Source organism: Papaver somniferum, chromosome 9 (assembly GCF_003573695.1).
Source record: "Papaver somniferum cultivar HN1 chromosome 9, ASM357369v1, whole genome shotgun sequence".
NCBI classification, from domain to species: domain Eukaryota; kingdom Viridiplantae; phylum Streptophyta; class Magnoliopsida; order Ranunculales; family Papaveraceae; genus Papaver; species Papaver somniferum.
The window spans coordinates 6,966,241-6,985,004 of NC_039366.1; the positions used below are offsets into that span (position 1 = coordinate 6,966,241).

General features: G+C 37.1%; 1 long non-coding RNA gene across 2 annotated transcripts; it reads left to right on the plus strand.

The window, feature by feature from the left end:
• Positions 1-15,460: 15,460 nt before the first annotated feature.
• LOC113314005 lies at positions 15,461-17,982 on the plus strand. Of its 2 annotated transcripts, XR_003342208.1 has the most exons (3): positions 15,461-15,706; positions 16,543-16,903; positions 17,628-17,982. It is a non-coding gene; the product is annotated as an uncharacterized LOC113314005 (long non-coding RNA). The 2 variants fall into 2 exon arrangements; XR_003342207.1 differs by lacking the exon at positions 17,628-17,982 and having other exon boundaries at positions 16,543-17,027.
• Positions 17,983-18,764: the final 782 nt, after the last annotated feature.

Consider the following 18,764-nt stretch of genomic DNA (forward strand, 5'->3'; position numbering starts at 1 on the left):
TCGAAATTCAGAGTCAACACAAAAAAGATTGAGGAAAGACCATCTTTCCAAAGTGGCAGGCCACCGTGGCCTAGTGGCCGAGCACCTTTCCTAATGAATAAGAGGAGAATGAACAAATAAATCTCAATCAAATAAATGATTTCTTCTCACTATTTTGTAGATAAATGAAATTAAAAGTCAACACAAAAAATATTGAGGAAAGACCATCTTTCCAAAGTGGCAGGCCACCGTGGCCTAGTGGCAGGCCACCGTGGCCTAGTGGCCGACCACCTTTCCTAATGAAGAAGTGGAGAATGAACGAATAAAACTCAATAAAATAAATGATTTCTTCTCACTATTTTGTAAAGAATTGAAATTCAAAGTCAACACAAAAAAGATTGAGGAAAAACCATATTTGCCAAAGTGGCCGGCCACGGTGGCCGTGTGGCCATCCATCTTTCCTAATGAAGAAGGGTAGAAGGGACGAATAAAACTCGATCAAATAAATAATTTCTACTCACCATTTTTTAGAGAATTGAAATGCAGAGTCAACACAAAAAAGATTGAGTAAATACCATCTTTGCCAAAGTAACCTGCCACCGTGGCCTAATGGCCAGCCACCAGGGCCTAGTGGCCGGCCACCTTTCCTAATGAAGAATGGGAGAATGAACGAATAAAACTCAATCAAATAAATGGTTCTTCTCACTATTTTGTAGAGAATTGAAATTCAGAGTCAACACAAAAAAGATTGAGGAAAGACCATCTTTTCCAAAGTGGCCGGCCACTGTGGCCTAGTGGCCGAGCACCTTTCCTAATGAATAAGAGGAGAATGAACAAATAAATCTCAATCAAATAAATTATTTCTTCTCACTATTTTGTAGAGAATCGAAATTCAGAGTCAACACAAAAAAGATTGAGGAAAGACCATCTTTCCAAAGTGGCAGGCCACCGTGGCCTAGTGGCCGAGCACCTTTCCTAATGAATAAGAGGAGAATGAACAAATAAATCTCAATCAAATAAATGATTTCTTCTAACTATTTTGTAGAGAATTGAAATTCAGAGTCAACACAAAAAAGATTGAGGAAAGACCATCTTTCCAAAGTGGCAGGCCACCGTGGCCTAGTGGTCGGCCATCTTTCCTAATGAAGAAGGGGAGAATGAACGAATAAAACTCAATCAAATAAATGATTTCTTCTCACTATTTTTGGAGAGAATTGAAATTCAGAGTCAACACACAAAAGATTAAGGAAAAACCATCTTTTCCAAAGTGGTCGGCCACATTTCCTAATGAAGAAGGGGAGAATGAACGAATAAAACTCAATCAAAGAAATGATTTCTTCTCGCTATTTTGTAGAGAATTGAAATTCAGAGTTAACACAAAAAAGATTGAGGAAAGACCATCTTTGCCAAAGTGGCCTGCCACCGTGGCCGAGTGGCCATCCACCGTGGCCTAGTGGTCGACCACCTTTCTTAATGAAGAAGGGGAGAAAGAACGAATAAAACTCTATAACTAAATAATTTCTACTCACCAATTTGTAGAGAATTGAAATGCAAAGTCAACACAAAAGAGACTGAGGAAAGGACATCTTTGCCAAAGTGGTCAGCCATCGTGGCCTAATGGTCAGCCACCAAGGCCTAGTGGTCGGCCACCTTTCCTAATGAAGAAGGGGAGAATGAACGAATAAAACTCAATCAAATAAATGATTTCTACTCACTATTTTTGGAGAGAATTGAAATTCAGAGTCAACACAAAAAAGATTAAGGAAAAACCATCTCTGCCAAAGTGGCCGGCCACCTTTCCTAATGAAGAAGGGAGAATGAACGAATAAATCTCAATCAAAGAAATGATTTGTTCTCACTGTTTTGTAGAGAATTGAAATTCAGAGTCAACACAAAAAAGATTACGGAAAAAACATCTTTGCCAAAGTGGCCGGCCACCTTTCCTAATGAAGACGGGGAGAATGAACGAATAAAACTCAATCAAATAAATGATTTCTTCTCACTATTTTGTAGAGAATTGAAATTCAGAGTCAACACAAAAAAGATTGAGGAAAGACCATCTTTGCTAAAGTGGTCGGCCACCTTTCCGAATGAAGTAGGGGAGAATCAACGAATAAAACTCAATTAAATAAAAATGATTTGTTGTCAGTATTTTGTAAAGAATTGAAATTCAGAGTCAACACAGAAAAGATTGAGGAAAGACAATCTTTGCCATAGTGGCCGGCCACCTTCCCTAATGAAGAAAGGCATAATAAAATAATAAAACTCAATCAAATAAATGATTTCTTCTCACTATTTTGTAGAAAATTGAAATTCAGTGTCAACACAAAAAAGATTAAGGAGAAACCATCTTTGCCAAAGTGGCAGGCGACCTTTCCTAATGAAGAAGGGGAGAATGAACGAATAAAACTCAATCAAAGAAATGATTTCTTCTCACTATTTTGTAGATAATTGAAATTCAGAGTCAACACAAAAAAGATAGAGGAAAGAGCATCTTTGCCAAAATGGCCGGCCACCGTGGCCTAATGGTCAGCGACCAGGGCCTAGTGGTCGGCCACCTTTCCTAATGAAGAAGGGGACAATGAATGAATAAAACTCAATCAAATAAATGATTTCTTCTCACTATTTTTGAAGATAATTGAAATTCAGAGTCAACACAAAAAAGATTGAGGAAGAGCGTCTTTGTCAAATTGGCCGGACACCGTGGCCAAGTGGTCGGCTGCCTTTCCCTATGAAGAAAGGGAGAATGAAGGAATAAAACTCGATCAAATAAATGATTTCTACTCACCATTTTGTAGAGAATTGAAATGCATAGTCAACACAAAAAAGATTGAGTAAATACCATCTTTGCCAAAGTAACCGGCCACCGTGGCCTAATGGCCAGCCACCAGGGCCTAGTGGCCGGCCACCTTTCCTAATGAAGAAGGGGAGAATGAACGAATAAAACTCAATCAAATAAATGGTTCTTCTCACTATTTTGTAGAGAAATGAAATTCAGAGTCAACACAAAAAAGATTGAGGAAAGACCATCTTTTTCAAAGTGGCCGGCCACTGTGGCCTAGTGGCCGAGCACCTTTCCTAATGAATAAGACGAGAATGAACAAATAAATCTCAATCAAATAATTGATTTCTTCTCACTATTTTGTAGAGAATCGAAATTCAGAGTCAACACAAAAAAGATTGAGGAAAGACCATCTTTCCAAAGTGGCAGGCCACCGTGGCCTAGTGGCCGAGCACCTTTCCTAATGAATAAGAGGAGAATGAACAAATAAATCTCAATCAAATAAATGATTTCTTCTCACTATTTTGTAGATAAATGAAATTAAAAGTCAACACAAAAAATATTGAGGAAAGACCATCTTTCCAAAGTGGCAGGCCACCGTGGCCTAGTGGCAGGCCACCGTGGCCTAGTGGCCGACCACCTTTCCTAATGAAGAAGTGGAGAATGAACGAATAAAACTCAATAAATAAATGATTTCTTCTCACTATTTTGTAGAGAATTGAAATTCAAAGTCAACACAAAAAGATTGAGGAAAAACCATCTTTGCCAAAGTGGCCGGCCACGGTGGCCGTGTGGCCATCCATCTTTCCTAATGAAGAAGGGTAGAAGGGACGAATAAAACTCGATCAAATAAATAATTTCTACTCACCATTTTTTAGAGAATTGAAATGCAGAGTCAACACAAAAAGATTGAGTAAATACCATCTTTGCCAAAGTAACCTGCCACCGTGGCCTAATGGCCAGCCACCAGGGCCTAGTGGCCGGCCACCTTTCCTAATGAAGAATGGGAGAATGAACGAATAAAACTCAATCAAATAAATGGTTCTTCTCACTATTTTGTAGAGAATTGAAATTCAGAGTCAACACAAAAAAGATTGAGGAAAGACCATCTTTTCCAAAGTGGCCGGCCACTGTGGCCTAGTGGCCGAGCACCTTTCCTAATGAATAAGAGGAGAATGAACAAATAAATCTCAATCAAATAAATTATTTCTTCTCACTATTTTGTAGAGAATCGAAATTCAGAGTCAACACAAAAAAGATTGAGGAAAGACCATCTTTCCAAAGTGGCAGGCCACCGTGGCCTAGTGGCCGAGCACCTTTCCTAATGAATAAGAGGAGAATGAACAAATAAATCTCAATCAAATAAATGATTTCTTATAACTATTTTGTAGAGAATTGAAATTCAGAGTCAACACAAAAAAGATTGAGGAAAGACCATCTTTCCAAAGTGGCAGGCCACCGTGGCCTAGTGGTCGGCCATCTTTCCTAATGAAGGGGAGAATGAACGAATAAAACTTAATCAAATAAATGATTTCTTCTCACTATTTTTGGAGAGAATTGAAATTCAGAGTCAACACACAAAAGATTAAGGAAAAACCATCTTTTCCAAAGTGGTCGGCCACATTTCCTAATGAAGAAGGGGAGAATGAACGAATAAAACTCAATCAAAGAAATGATTTCTTCTCGCTATTTTGTAGAGAATTGAAATTCAGAGTTAACACAAAAAGATTGAGGAAAGACCATCTTTGCCAAAGTGGCCTGCCACCGTGGCCGAGTGGCCATCCACCGTGGCCTAGTGGTCGACCACCTTTCTTAATGAAGAAGGGGAGAAAGAACGAATAAAACTCTATAACTAAATAATTTCTACTCACCAATTTGTAGAGAATTGAAATGCAAAGTCAACACAAAAGAGACTGAGGAAAGGACATCTTTGCCAAAGTAGTCGGCCATCGTGGCCTAATGGTCAGCCACCAAGGCCTAGTGGTCGGCCACCTTTCCTAATGAAGAAGGGGAGAATGAACGAATAAAACTCAATCAAATAAATGATTTCTACTCATTATTTTTGGAGAGAATTGAAATTCAGAGTCAACACAAAAAAGATTAAGGAAAAACCATCTCTGCCAAAGTGGCCGGCCACCTTTCCTAATGAAGAAGGGAGAATGAACGAATAAATCTCAATCAAAGAAATGATTTGTTCTCACTGTTTTGTAGAGAATTGAAATTCAGAGTCAACACAAAAAAGATTACGGAAAAACCATCTTTGCCAAAGTGGCCGGCCACCTTTCCTAATGAAGACGGGGAGAATGAACGAATAAAACTCAATCAAATAAATGATTTCTTCTCACTATTTTGTAGAGAATTGAAATTCAGAGTCAACACAAAAAAGATTGAGGAAAGACCATCTTTGCTAAAGTGGTCGGCCACCTTTCCGAATGAAGTAGGGGAGAATCAACGAATAAAACTCAATTAAATAAAATGATTTGTTGTCAGTATTTTGTAAAGAATTGAAATTCAGAGTCAACACAGAAAAGATTGAGGAAAGACAATCTTTGCCATAGTGGCCGGCCACCTTCCCTAATGAAGAAAGGCATAATAAAATAATAAAACTCAATCAAATAAATGATTTCTTCTCACTATTTTGTAGAAAATTGAAATTCAGTGTCAACACAAAAAAGATTAAGGAGAAACCATCTTTGCCAAAGTGGCAGGCGACCTTTCCTAATGAAGAAGGGGAGAATGAACGAATAAAACTCAATCAAAGAAATGATTTCTTCTCACTATTTTGTAGATAATTGAAATTCAGAGTCAACACAAAAAAGATAGAGGAAAGAGCATCTTTGCCAAAATGGCCGGCCACCGTGGCCTAATGGTCAGCGACCAGGGCCTAGTGGTCGGCCACCTTTCCTAATGAAGAAGGGGACAATGAATGAATAAAACTCAATCAAATAAATGATTTCTTCTCACTATTTTTGAAGATAATTGAAATTCAGAGTCAACACAAAAAAGATTGAGGAAGAGCGTCTTTGTCAAATTGGCCGGACACCGTGGCCAAGTGGTCGGCTGCCTTTCCCTATGAAGAAAGGGAGAATGAAGGAATAAAACTCGATCAAATAAATGATTTCTACTCACCATTTTGTAGAGAATTGAAATGCATAGTCAACACAAAAAATATTGAGGAAAAACCATATTTGCCAAAGTGGCCGGCCACCGTGCCTTTCCTAATGAAGAAGGGGAGAATTAACGAATAAAAATCAATCAAATAAATGATTTCTTCTCACTATTTGTAGAGAATTGAAATTCAGAGTCAACACAAAGAAGATTGAGGAAAGACCGTTATATGCTTTATCATGGTAAGGAACATTGGCAAGCTGTGAAATGGATTTTTGTTAGAGCATAGCTCGGTCGAGCTCGCATGCGTTGCTAAATCAAGCATTTTTGTGAATGTTAGTGATGAAAACTATGAGACTTTGGCAAGCTAAGTCTCGGACTAGGATAGAAAAGTGTAGTTGAGCTCAAGGACTTCATGGCTATTCATCATACAACCATGAAGATCTACTCAAGTAACCGTGGAACTTCATCAACAAAAAGGTATGTGGAGACTTGAACTTATATATCACTCAAAAGTCTATATATTCTATCTCCTACTTCTTATGAGACAAAAAGTCGTATGCTATATAGACTGGATCATACACATTTGACATTTCGAGCTGAGTATTCACTACTTACGTTTTTCTCGAAATCGTGTGTTGGTAAAGTGTTTCGCTTTGATCAAGTTTATCTTCACCTAGTGACGAAAGTCATGAAAAGTTTCAATTACTTTGAGAATTGCTCTGACGTGAAACCGTCTGTGAATAACGTCTGTGAATAACGTCTATATAACGTCCTCTGAGAATGTCTCAATGATTGGAATGAGAGTTTATATTACATAACCATGTATTCCTTAATCCTAAGTTTTCGAACTTTGTTGATTGAGAGAAACCGGAGGAATTGGCTTTGCCAAGTCCGTGAACTCAGTTTGCGAACTCAGTCCGCGAAATGGCGGAAGTTCTCTTGTCGAGAGTTTCTGCTGGGATTTTCCAAAAACTGTTACATAGTGTCATCTAGGTTGTATATTGTAACAGTTTTTATAATAAGTTTTACTATATACCCATGTTACTGTAACAGATTTAATATGTTACCATAGTTGACATTATCGTGACATTTATTTAGACAAACTGTTACTATATATCCATGATACTGTAACACATTTAATATGTCACCGTAATTGACATTATCGTAACATTTTTTAGACCAACCGTTACCATATACCAATGTTACTGTAACAGATTTAATATGTCACTATAGTTGACCTTATCATGACATTTCTATAAAACAACTGTTATTATTTATCTACATAACTAGTTATCTGGAATCCATTTCAAAAAGATTACCTAGCTTTAGACCGACATGTCACAATTTACTTGTTGATTCAATTTCGTGCACTAGATCTAGCCATTGTTCATGGATGGTTATCTAAGGTTTAATAGAAATTCAAATCTAATAAAAATAATAAACAAGTGGTATGATATGTAGAAAAACTACAATATAAATGTGTTGTAGGTGGGCGGTGACAACGAAGGTGGTGGTGGAGGTCGATAGTTTATTATTTAATGAGGATAAATATTTTGTATGGATAACATTAACCAAAAATAAAGCATGGAATAGTGGTTCAAGAGTTATAGTTAGGTGTAATAGGTCTCAAGGTCGAATCCTGTGAAGAGTAATTTTATAAAATTTATATTTCAAGCTCAAGAAGCGCAACTTATGGTTGTGGAATGGTGGCGGGCATGGTGGTGATGGTTGCAGCGGTGCTGGTGATGGAGGTGGTGGCGGCACTAGTGGTGGAGGTGGTGGTAGTTTTCACTATAAATTTTTACCTTTATGCTGTTTTTTATGACAGTTTTCATAAAAACTGCTACGGTTACTCAAAGAATAGCAACAGTTTTATGAAAAACAATCACCGTAGAAATTATTCAGTAAAACATATTGAATAAACTGTTACCAAAAACTACTAACAGACAATTTTATAATTTATGAGTCATTTTTTCATAGTCATTTCATAACAGGTTTTATAAACTTTCCGTAACAGGGGCTTCAGTAACACCGCAAAAAAAACTAAAACTGTTACAAAAATAATATAGTAACAGTTTTTAAATGTTACCGAACATCATTTTTTTACTAGTGGAAGAAGATTACAACTTCTCATGTTTCACCCCTTCTGATTCCTCTCTGTCGAGAAAACAAGAAATTGAGAAGATGTTATGCAGGTGTTTATTTTTCGAATCGTTGTTGCGAATCGATCCTCAAGGATTCTGAGGAAAACCTACGTATGAAGTCACTTGAATGTGATAATCTTTATCAAAAGTACTTTTTGTTGGAAGAGAAACTTGAAGAATCTGAAGAAAGGTTTAGCTCTCAACAAATTAGTTTTGATGACAGAGAAAGTGCTTGTCTCGCTCGAGAAAAATGCTTTGAGGCTGATTTAGCTGCTGCTCTTGATAAAATCAAGATGTTGGAAGATGACTTGAAAAAGTTCAATACTAGTTCAAGCAAATTAACCATTATGCTAGGAGCAAGTAAAAATCATCGTGATACACGAGGATTGGGCTATAAGGGAATAAATGCTCCAAGTATTAGCAAAGAGGTAAAATTTGTCAAGGCTAATGATTCTTCTCAACAAAAGGTTTCCACTGATGGCAAAAGTGAACTACCTTCACCTGCAGTTAAGGTTCAAAAGAGCAAAGCTTATCAACCTCCAAAGACAGCATACATGGATCGAGGTAAGAACATTCCTTATGTTTGCCACTATTGCGGAAATAAAGGTCGCCTGGAAAGGAGATGTCGTTTCCGTATAAGGAATGAGAAACTTCATGATGTTATTGTTTGGGCATCATAAGAAGTTGTGAAACCAAGATCATACGTTAAGACTGATCCTCTTAACGTTACAGGTTGTAATTGTCCAACCTTTAGGCAAGGGAATTAGTGTTATGATAAACCTAGATTTGCCCATAAACGTCGTACGAATCCTTTTCACAATCGTAATGGTTATCAAAAGGATAACTTCGTAAAGACGAAGACAAGATCCGATGATCCCAACTGGAGAAAGACTAACTTGCAAAAGAATAGTCAATCCAATTCTCTTCCGAGAATTCTAGAAGAGAGTAATAGGAAGAAGGTTCCAATTGTTCCTAAACACACTCAGAAGTGGATACCAAAGAAAGTCGATGATGTTTTGAGTGTGAAAAGGAATGATCTCCCAGAAAATTCCATGACTATGAAGAAGGCAATATCCATGATGTTGGAACTTAACAAGTTTTTTGGGAAAATGGAATTGGATATGAAAGGTTCTAAAAGCGATCTCTTTCATGATAATCCAAAGGTCTCTTGTGGTGAGCAAGATATTGATCATCCCAACACAACTTGATTGTGTTGTAAGTGCATCCTCACCAAGGAATGCCCCTTTATGTACACGGTGAGGGAAGAACGAGAATTGGGGCACACAGATTATGTTCGGTAAGGCTTTAGAATTCGACTGGATTCATGTAAAAAGGTATGTCTATAAACTTGAGCAAGATTTGTGCTTTTATATACTTTGAGAACTTATAATGATTCACATACCTTTCTTATCGTTCTTTTCTACCCAACTCGATATGTGTTTAAGGTTCTTAAATGTTTAGGTTTGAAAATAATAGTTCGAGATGTTTGAACTTCTTGGTACACCTACCAGGTATGCATAACATCATTTAAAATCAAAATCCAGCGGTTGAGGTTCGCAAACCCGTATGCATACTCGACGTCGATATTGGGTAAACTTGTTTTGGCCGTAACTTTTTCGTCCGAACTCGAATTGACCTCATTCTTTTTGCAGTCTCCTCCTCTTTGAATTATCTTCAAAATGGAGATGAGAAACCTTGAATTTGGATGATTTAAGATTGGTATTTGTCCCGTCTCTTGCTTTTGAGTATTTTGCTCCGTTTCGTTGCACTTGTTCCACTTCTCTTGGACTTGGGAACTTGGATTCTTGGAGAAACACTCTTATAAGCTCATTTGTAGCTTTTACAAGAATTTTGTTGGTGAATCACAAAGAAGAAAGTTTAAGATGGGCAGTAGTACGTATTACTATGAGATTCTTGAATGTGCACAATTATCTTGTGTGAACTATGATGCATGGTCTTTATTGACTTTGTATGTTCTTCTTTGTTAAGAAAATCTTTTTATACGCCTTTGGTAGCTATTCCTGATGTAAATCCAGGTGAAAAAGATTGATTCTACCCTCTAAGGACAAATCATCTTATATGTGCATTACGAGTTTGTCTTGTTGCTTAGGAAACTTCTTATGATAATTTATTTTTATTTTTGAGAAGGATTGCTAGAGTTTGGAATAGCCTTTATTGTGATTTCACATTGCTATGTCCAACGGTTTCATCTTCATGTTTTTAGATTTATTGATTTAAATTCTAAAAATATTTGGAGGATGATGTTTTTGCAGTATCTAATCTTTATGATTTTGTGATATTGCAAATATTTTTATGGGATATGTATTATTTGCGTCTGTGAACTTGAAGGTCCCATATGTTGTCAAAAGTAAAGTCGTTCATGAATTGGTATTATACGTATTAATGAAAGGACGAATGGACTTTTGACAAATACAAAAGTTATGCCTATGCAGTCATTTACTTGATGAAAAATAGGATAAAATCTTTTGTGTGACAAGGATAAAGTCTATTATGTCATTACGCATATAGTGATGGAAAGATAGAATAGATCCTTGAATGTATTCCGCGGTATTGATCTTCTTTGATCCATTCTTTTTGTATTACCGTGAAGGCTCCATTGTGTGTCTTATATTGAGCACGATACAACTAAGTCGATTATTCTTATTGGCTTTGTTGGTTGTTCCATGAGATGCTATATGTTGAGCACTCTTGAACTAAATTAATCATCTTGATTGGTTATTTAGTTATTTACTCTGAAAGTCTTCTTTTGTCGAGCAAAATCTTTTGACAATTAAATTGATTGCTTGTGATTAATTTGGTTGAGTTTTGGATATTAAAAATCATTTCCATGGTCTCTCTTGTTGTTCTTTCGGGAATGACATCAAATGGGGGAGAGTTCTTTTGAACTTGTGCTTAATGGTAATATCTTGTGGGGTGTGCGGGTGTGGAATTTTATAGGGTTATCTTGTATCTTAAAACTCCTTGATGAATGCATTTAGCTTCAGCTTCATGATTGAATCTAAATTAAGTTGGTATGTATTTTTTCTTTTAGTCTATGAAATGTCTCTTGTGGAAATTTCATTATGATCCCGTTCTTTTACCTTTGCCAATTTTATTGAAAAAAAGGGGGAGAAATAATGTAGTTCACACTACAAATACATATGGTTTTCATATCATTGTGTAAGTGGGAGTGGTTTCTATGATCGAGATGGAGTATTGACTAAGGAGGAGTGATACATATCACCATAGTATTGTTGTTAAAGTCGTGATGCAATTGGACTTTGATGTTACATAATGATACTATGTCACTGTATAATAATGATCGAGAATCTCGATTTCTCACATTGTTATAGCTACGGATCTTCAACTACGGTGGTGCTAAACTCACAACCTTTGGGATCATTGGAGTACTTGGAAGGACGAAGATTTGAAGGAACGTTGAAGATTAGACTATGGAATAAGAGCCACTAAAGTTTATGTTTTTTTTTTGTATTCCATATGTATTAATAGTTTTGTCAGTAAAATTGACAAAGGGGGAGATTGTTAGAGCATAGCTCGGTCGACCACGCATGCGTTGCTATATCAAGCATGTTTGTCAATGTTAGTGATCAAAACTATGAGTCTTGATTTCTAGTCTATTATAGCTAAGTCTCGGACTAGGATAAAAAAGTGTAGTTTAGCTCAAGGACTTTATGGCGATTCATCATACAACGACGAATATCTACTCAAGGAACCGTGGAACTTCATAAAAAGAAAAGGTATGTGGAGACTTGAACTTATCTATCGCTCAAAATTCTATCTATTCTATCTCCTACTTCTTGTGAGACAAACAGTCGTATGCTATATAGACTGGATCATACACATTTGAAATTTCGAGCTGAGTATTCACTACATATCTTTTTTTCAAAATCGTGTGTTGGTAAAACGTTTCGATTTGACAAGTTTATCTTCACCTAGTGACGAAAGTCATGAAAAGTTTCAATTACTTTGAGAATTGCTCTGACGTGAAACGGTCTGTGAATAACGGATATATAACGTCCTCTGAGAATGTCTCAATGAATGGAATGAGAGTTTGGATTACATAACCATGTATTCCTTAATCCGAAGTTTTTGAATTTTGTTGATTGAGAGAAACTGGAGGAATTGGCTTTGCCAATTCCGTGAACTCAGTTTGCGAACTCAGTCTGCGAAATGACAGAAGTTCTCCTGCCGAGAATTTCTGCTGGGATTTTCCAAAAACTCGTTTGCGTGTTTAGTCCGCGAACTGGCGGAAGTCTCTTTGCCGAGATTTTCTGCTGAGTTTGGAAAACTCTGCCGGTTGCCTTAAGTCCGCGAACTTGTTTGTAAGCTTAAGTGGTTATGATCTAAAGATGTGCTCTGAACATGAAACTTAAATTACTAAGGAATGCTTTATGCAAACCGTGGCTATAAATTTCATGAGCCGATTCATCGAATCGAATCATCTTTGTTTCAATTGTGTCTTGTGTAGTTACATAAGATCTCATAGCAATTGAACAACTCTCTAACTAGTTCATTTGAGTCAATTGAACTAGTTATGGTGAAGAAGAACTAGGTTCATATGAATTGCTCATATGGTTAACCTTTTGGGTTACTATGTTGAAACAACATACACATACACGTTTTGGCATGGTTTGCACAAACCCAGTAAACGTCTACCCAAGTATGTGTGACAAGCTAAGTTTTCGATCTAACGGTTGAGAAATATTAGCTTGAACCTAAATCAGGTTTTCATCTAACGGTGAATATGGATTGCTTTGTAACTAAGGAAAAACCCTGATTTGAAGGCTATATAAAGGATACATCTAGCATTGTGCAAAACTAATCCCCACACGTCTGTGTGATACTAGTGCGCTCGCTAGAGTCGATTCTCCTTTAACCTTTGGTTTTCTTCTCTAAAAACAGGTTAACGACTTAAAGACTTCATTCGGATTGTGAAGCCAGACCGATACTAATTTTACCGTAGTTGTGTGACCTGATCTTGCATCTTCTATCGTACGAGTACAATCTTTGATTGGCTTGAGATCATGAGAGTTCTCCGATAGGAAAGATAAAGAAGTCACAAACATCTTCGTCTAACTGTTTGTGATTCCTCGACAAACCGCTTGTGTAGTCAAGAAGAATTGTTGAGAGGTGATTGATTAATCTAGGCTGTTCTTCGGGAATATAAGACCGGATTATCAATTGGTTCCTGTTCACCTTGATTTTATATATTAAGACGGAACAAAACCTAGGGTTTTTCTGTGGGAGACATATTTATTCTTTGATAGACTTTTCTGTGTGAGACAAATTTGTTTATTATCAAGTATGCGATTTTGGGTTGCAGCAACTCTTAGTTGTGGGTGAGATCAGCTAAGAGAAACAAGTGCGCAGTATCCTGCTAGGATCAGAGGCGTAGGAGTACAACTGTACCTTGAAGCGGTGGGAGACTGATTGGGTTCAACTATAGTCAAGTACGAAGTTAGCTTGTAGTAGGCTAGTGTCTGTAGCGGCTTAATATAGTGTGTATTCAATCTGGACTAGGTCCCGGGGTTTTTCTGCATTTGCGGTTTCCTCGTTAACAAAACTTCTGGTGTATGTGTTATTTATTTTCCGCATTATATTTTATATAATTGAAATAATACAGGTTGTCCGTTAAGATCATCAATTGGAAGTCCAACCTTTGGTTGTTGATTGATATTGATTGATCCTTGGACATTGGTACCGTCCAACTTATCTCTCTTTGATAAAGACTCGCAGATATCGATTTGCTTGAGTAAAGATCAAATCAAGAGATTGCGATATAAACTCTTTGATATATCTTTTTATTGTTTGAGTCTAACTGTCGAGTTGATTCTCATAAAAAGTATATTGGAGTTTGTCCATACAAATTGCTAAGTGAAATATTGGGTGGTGTTGTTAGACCCCCTCTTTTTCAATTTTGAGGTATCTTTACGGTACGGTTGATGTTGGCTTGGAGTTTGTGAAGGATAGAAGTAACAATCAGTTGTGGGTTGGGTATGCGGATTCTGACTATGCTGGTGATTTGGATAAGAGACGTTCAACTACAGGGTATATATTTACTGTAGCAGGGTACCAGTAAGTTGGAGATCAATCTTGCAGTCTACTGTGGCGCTTTCAACTACGGAGGCGGAGTATATGGCAGTGACTGAGGCATTTAAGGAGGCTATATGGTTAAAAGGTTTGCTAGATGACTTAGGAGTTGTGCAAGACCAACTTCCTGTGCATTGTGATAGTTTAAGTGCAATTTATTTGTCTAAGAATCAAGTGTATCATGCTAGAACCAAACACATAGACGTACGATTTCACTTTGTGAGAAAAATTATTGAAGAAGAAGACATTCTACTTGTGAAGATCGATACCAAAGACAATCCAGCTGATATGTTGACTAAAGTAGTATCTGGGATCAAGTTTCGACATTGTTTGAAATTGATCCACATCCTTCCGGTTTGGTGAAAGGACCTTTTGGGGTATAAGTTCTTAGGAACCTAGTGGAGGTCTTCTAGTAAGGCCATTTGAGAGAACTACGGTCGGGTATGATTCCTATTGAGGATACATAGGCAGCCAGTGATGGTTCAATCGACATTGGAAGATGGAGGTGATTTTATCTATTGACCTTCTCATGCATGAATGCATGATCCGAGGTGGTTGGTAGGATGGTCAAGGACTAGATTAGGAAATCTAGTTGGTTTGAGAAACCAATTACTAGTGTCCTACGTATCGCAACTTAAGAGGTTTGTCTATTAGAGTTAAGTTAGGAAACCCTATACTTGTAGGAAAGTAATCCTTATTAAGGAATGTGTCCAGCCCTATTGATATGTATAAATAGCTAGCCATAGACAGAACTAGAGAAAACACACCAGAACTAAGTAAAAAGTTCTCTTCTTCCCTACTTAGACTTTGTATATTCCAACCTATAAGGTGATATGTAAAATTGCTTATATTCTTCCCGAGGATTCAACCTCGTTAAATACTTGTTCTTGTTGTGTGTGTGATTTTGTTCTTGACGATATTGAAATACCTCGTAGTAGCGCATACCTAATGCTTCCGCAAGCTTTGGCGCAACAAGCGCAGGATTCGAACCCGTTAGTTAATGTTTTAATAGTCATACCGGTTTAATCCTGCGACAAATTAGGAAAATTTATTTGGTCCTTAAATATTTTGAAGACCAAGTACATTCCTTCTTATCAATCAAAATAAACGGCTAAATTATTATCTAATCTGGGAAAATAAACCGCCAATCAGAGCTCAATTTTATAAATGAAGTGCTAAATTGATGCTAATGTACAGGTTCATGGTTGTTCAGTAGGGACTAGGGAGCCACCTGGAGCCCCAAAAGTTCAAGGCCCAGTACCCATATAAAGAGGGTTAGATAGAACCAGGTCATGAGAACAAGGGATGGGGAAAAAAAATCCATAAAATGGACTCCGGTTCTAAAAGGTGCGAGAATCTAGGTTTTGGGAAAGCTCACAACTATTTATTAGATTTATTTATTCACTACCTTAGTCCTCCGCCGCCGCCGTCTAAATCCCAAATTCCAATTGTATCACTGAAATGTTTGAAAACAAACAATTTACGAGCTCTTCTTTTCTCTGAAATGTTTCAGATCTCACTCCTTCAATTCCACTTGTTCTTAGATTGTTAGGCGAAAATCTAGACATTCTTGGATCTGGTAATAACAAATAGCTGCTTCGATTAGAGATTTCTTGATTCTGATTCGTTAATCTTGGAAGGGTTGAATTGATTCACATATACTGATTATACTGAAATCTGTTTGCAGATTTATCTTGTTTGGTTTTGTTTTGATCAACCTAGTATTACTTTACCTTTCTATGGATGTTCCTCTATGTGTGAGTTGAGTGATTAACCTAATTTTACTTTACCTTCCATGGATAATGGAATTTCTCCTGTATGTTTTTGAGAGTTATGCTACTTAAGCGGCTAGTTGAGATTGATTTGAGCCCCATACTGGATTTTAGACACTGATATTAAGTGTTTTGCTTTTGCTACTGAAATTCTTAGATCTGATAATTGCAAAATGTATGATTGAAGTTGGATTGAGTTCAAAACCCTAAGTTTCAAGTGTATTGTTTTGATTAACCTAACTTTACTTTACCTTTCCATGGATCTTCCTCTGTATGTTTGTTTTGATTAAGTGGCTAGTTGAGACTGATTTGAGCTTGCACATACTGGATTTTAGACACTGATGTTAAGTGTTTTGCTTTTGTTAGAGAAAGAAAAAGCTAGAAATTCTTAGATCTGATGTATAATTGAAGTTGGATAGAGTTCAAAATCCTAAGCTTTAGAGTAGGTAGCAAAATTGGGTAAGCCACTGTTCTATGAGTTTCAAGAGATGCGTTGTCTTCCTTCAAATTGGAGGTGGAAGGAATATTATTTGTAGTTCCCAAATGAAATTTCTGTATACTTTTGGTGTTTTCTCATTGTTCTTCATACAAATCATGGCTTCCAGCTAGCATGGTAATAATTTGGTGTCTTGGTTCCTGACAGGTTTCTTGATGGATAAACGCGAAGCAGATAGCTCTCTTGAGATATATGTTACGATGTTTTCTTTCCTGTTAATGTTCGGTACCTCCACTGCGTTGTCCTTCATTCAAGCTCTTACTATAGTTGGAATCCATGATCCACTTCTCAAACACAGCTTGGGGGCGATCAAGTGGGCATTTGCTGCATCCTTCTATAGCAACATACTTGGCATGTCCGTAACTCTCATTCTACATCCTTGCCGCAAACTCCACCCATACAAGAAGTTCAGCCTCATCATCGGATGTTTCACTTCATTTTATTTCATGTTACGTGGTAATGGCCTCTTGTTATCATTCAAACTCCAGCATCCTCGTGCCTTTCAATGGTAATTTCTAGTTGTCTTTTAATCAAAAAATTTAAGGATGGTATGTAAACTTAATGTGTATTTAACCTACTGTCCTTTATACTTTGTTGCAACATAGACTTAGTGGTATAAACTTTGTTTCCTATCCTGCTTGTCCACATCTTTTGCTTGCTTGTAGTGTGTTTGTTTTATATCCCATGGCCTTGCTACTACTTAACTAGGGTAGGTTCAGGTCATACTCCTATCCTTGTTGATTCTTACCCTGTCAAGGTTACAGTAGAAATGCCTCATAGTTCTTAGGGGTTGGATAGAACATACAGAATGTAGGAGTTTCTTTGAAAATGCTTGGTATGTGAACCATATGAGTTGGGCAAAATCCTGCTGCAAAATTTCATGTGGGACCAAACATGAACTTTGCATAGACAGGGAAGACCCTTAAAGCATCTGTTCTTTTATTGTTGGGATTGATATTATTCAGTCTCGGACTGTTAGATACTTGTCTTCGCATTTGTTAATTTTCTGTTATACGACCTAGATCAATGGTATGTCTAGGCCATATAGCAAGCATATGAATCCGAGTTATTAGTATATTTCAAATTTTGTAGGTTTTTATTATCACTGGATTGGAGATGTGGAAAATCTCATTTAGCAATAGTTGCTTACTGTTTAAAATTTGGAATAAGCAGGTTTTTAAAGACATGTATAGAAATTAAGAGTTGATATAGAAAATTCGGACACCCTGTAGGAGAAGATTGCAGGATTTTGAAAGCTAGAAAGGAATTTGGAACGGTGAGGAGATATTCATGAATGAGCATGACAGAAGTACTAAGTACTTTCGTCTGCTAGCTTCCTACAAACAGGAAAAGAAGAATTCCACTCCTTAAGGGAGGATTCTGGTGTTTGGATAGAAGAAGGCAAGGATCAACTTGATAGTTACTTTCTCTTAGACTAATGTGGGTTACTGACAGAGTGTAAGAGATGTGTAATTCCTACACACAAAATGTGTTGGTTTTCTGTTAACTCTGCGGTTATAGGACCAAATCGATGGTAGTTTCAGGAGTAGAACACTATTCTAGAATGAGTTAGTGTGGCAAATTAAAATTTTGTGTAAAAGAAGTTTTAATGTCTAATGAAATTTCCAAATTCTATTGTGGAAATTCGATCGGCCTATCATAAATAACAAGTCTGGCTCAGGGCTACCCCTATTGGTCGGATGTGGCTATGTTGCATGCAGCATTCTTGGTTGATGCAACACTTCAATCAACTTTGTGAGTAGCACAGTGGGGTTTTATTTGCTTGGTGGCCCAACAACTTAAGTTGACTTCACCATTTCATCCGTTGTGCTTTAAACCATTTAAATCATTTCAACTATTAAAACAACCAGACCTAACTCACCTTCAAGTTGACGCCGAACTTGACTCGGAGGGCAAACTTTGAATAAATCAACCACAACTTTCAATCGGCATAAGCCATGAGATTTTCTCTCGGTCCATGGGATACAAAAATGGGCTTTATATATTTTTCAAAATGCCTCACACCGCTGTCTCGCCACAAAATGCAAAACATGGCAAGAAAATATTATTGTTTGCACTACATTTCTTTTGTCTTCCTTAGTCCACATCATCTGCAATCTGTTATTTCCTGAACTCCTCATGGAGCTCATAACTTCAAAATTCCCCAAAATCAAAAACCGGTTTAAACTAACCACAAAATCGAGATGATGTCTTCCTCCGGGACTGGGATATCTACCACGCCTGATCTGTGATCCACCACATTCATGTCACTTTCTAGAGATTTGCAAGATATTCATTTGGTACCCAAAAACGGAAAAAGGAGAAGAAAAGTTGGGTGTCTTGTTTTATATTTTCATTTGGTAACAAAA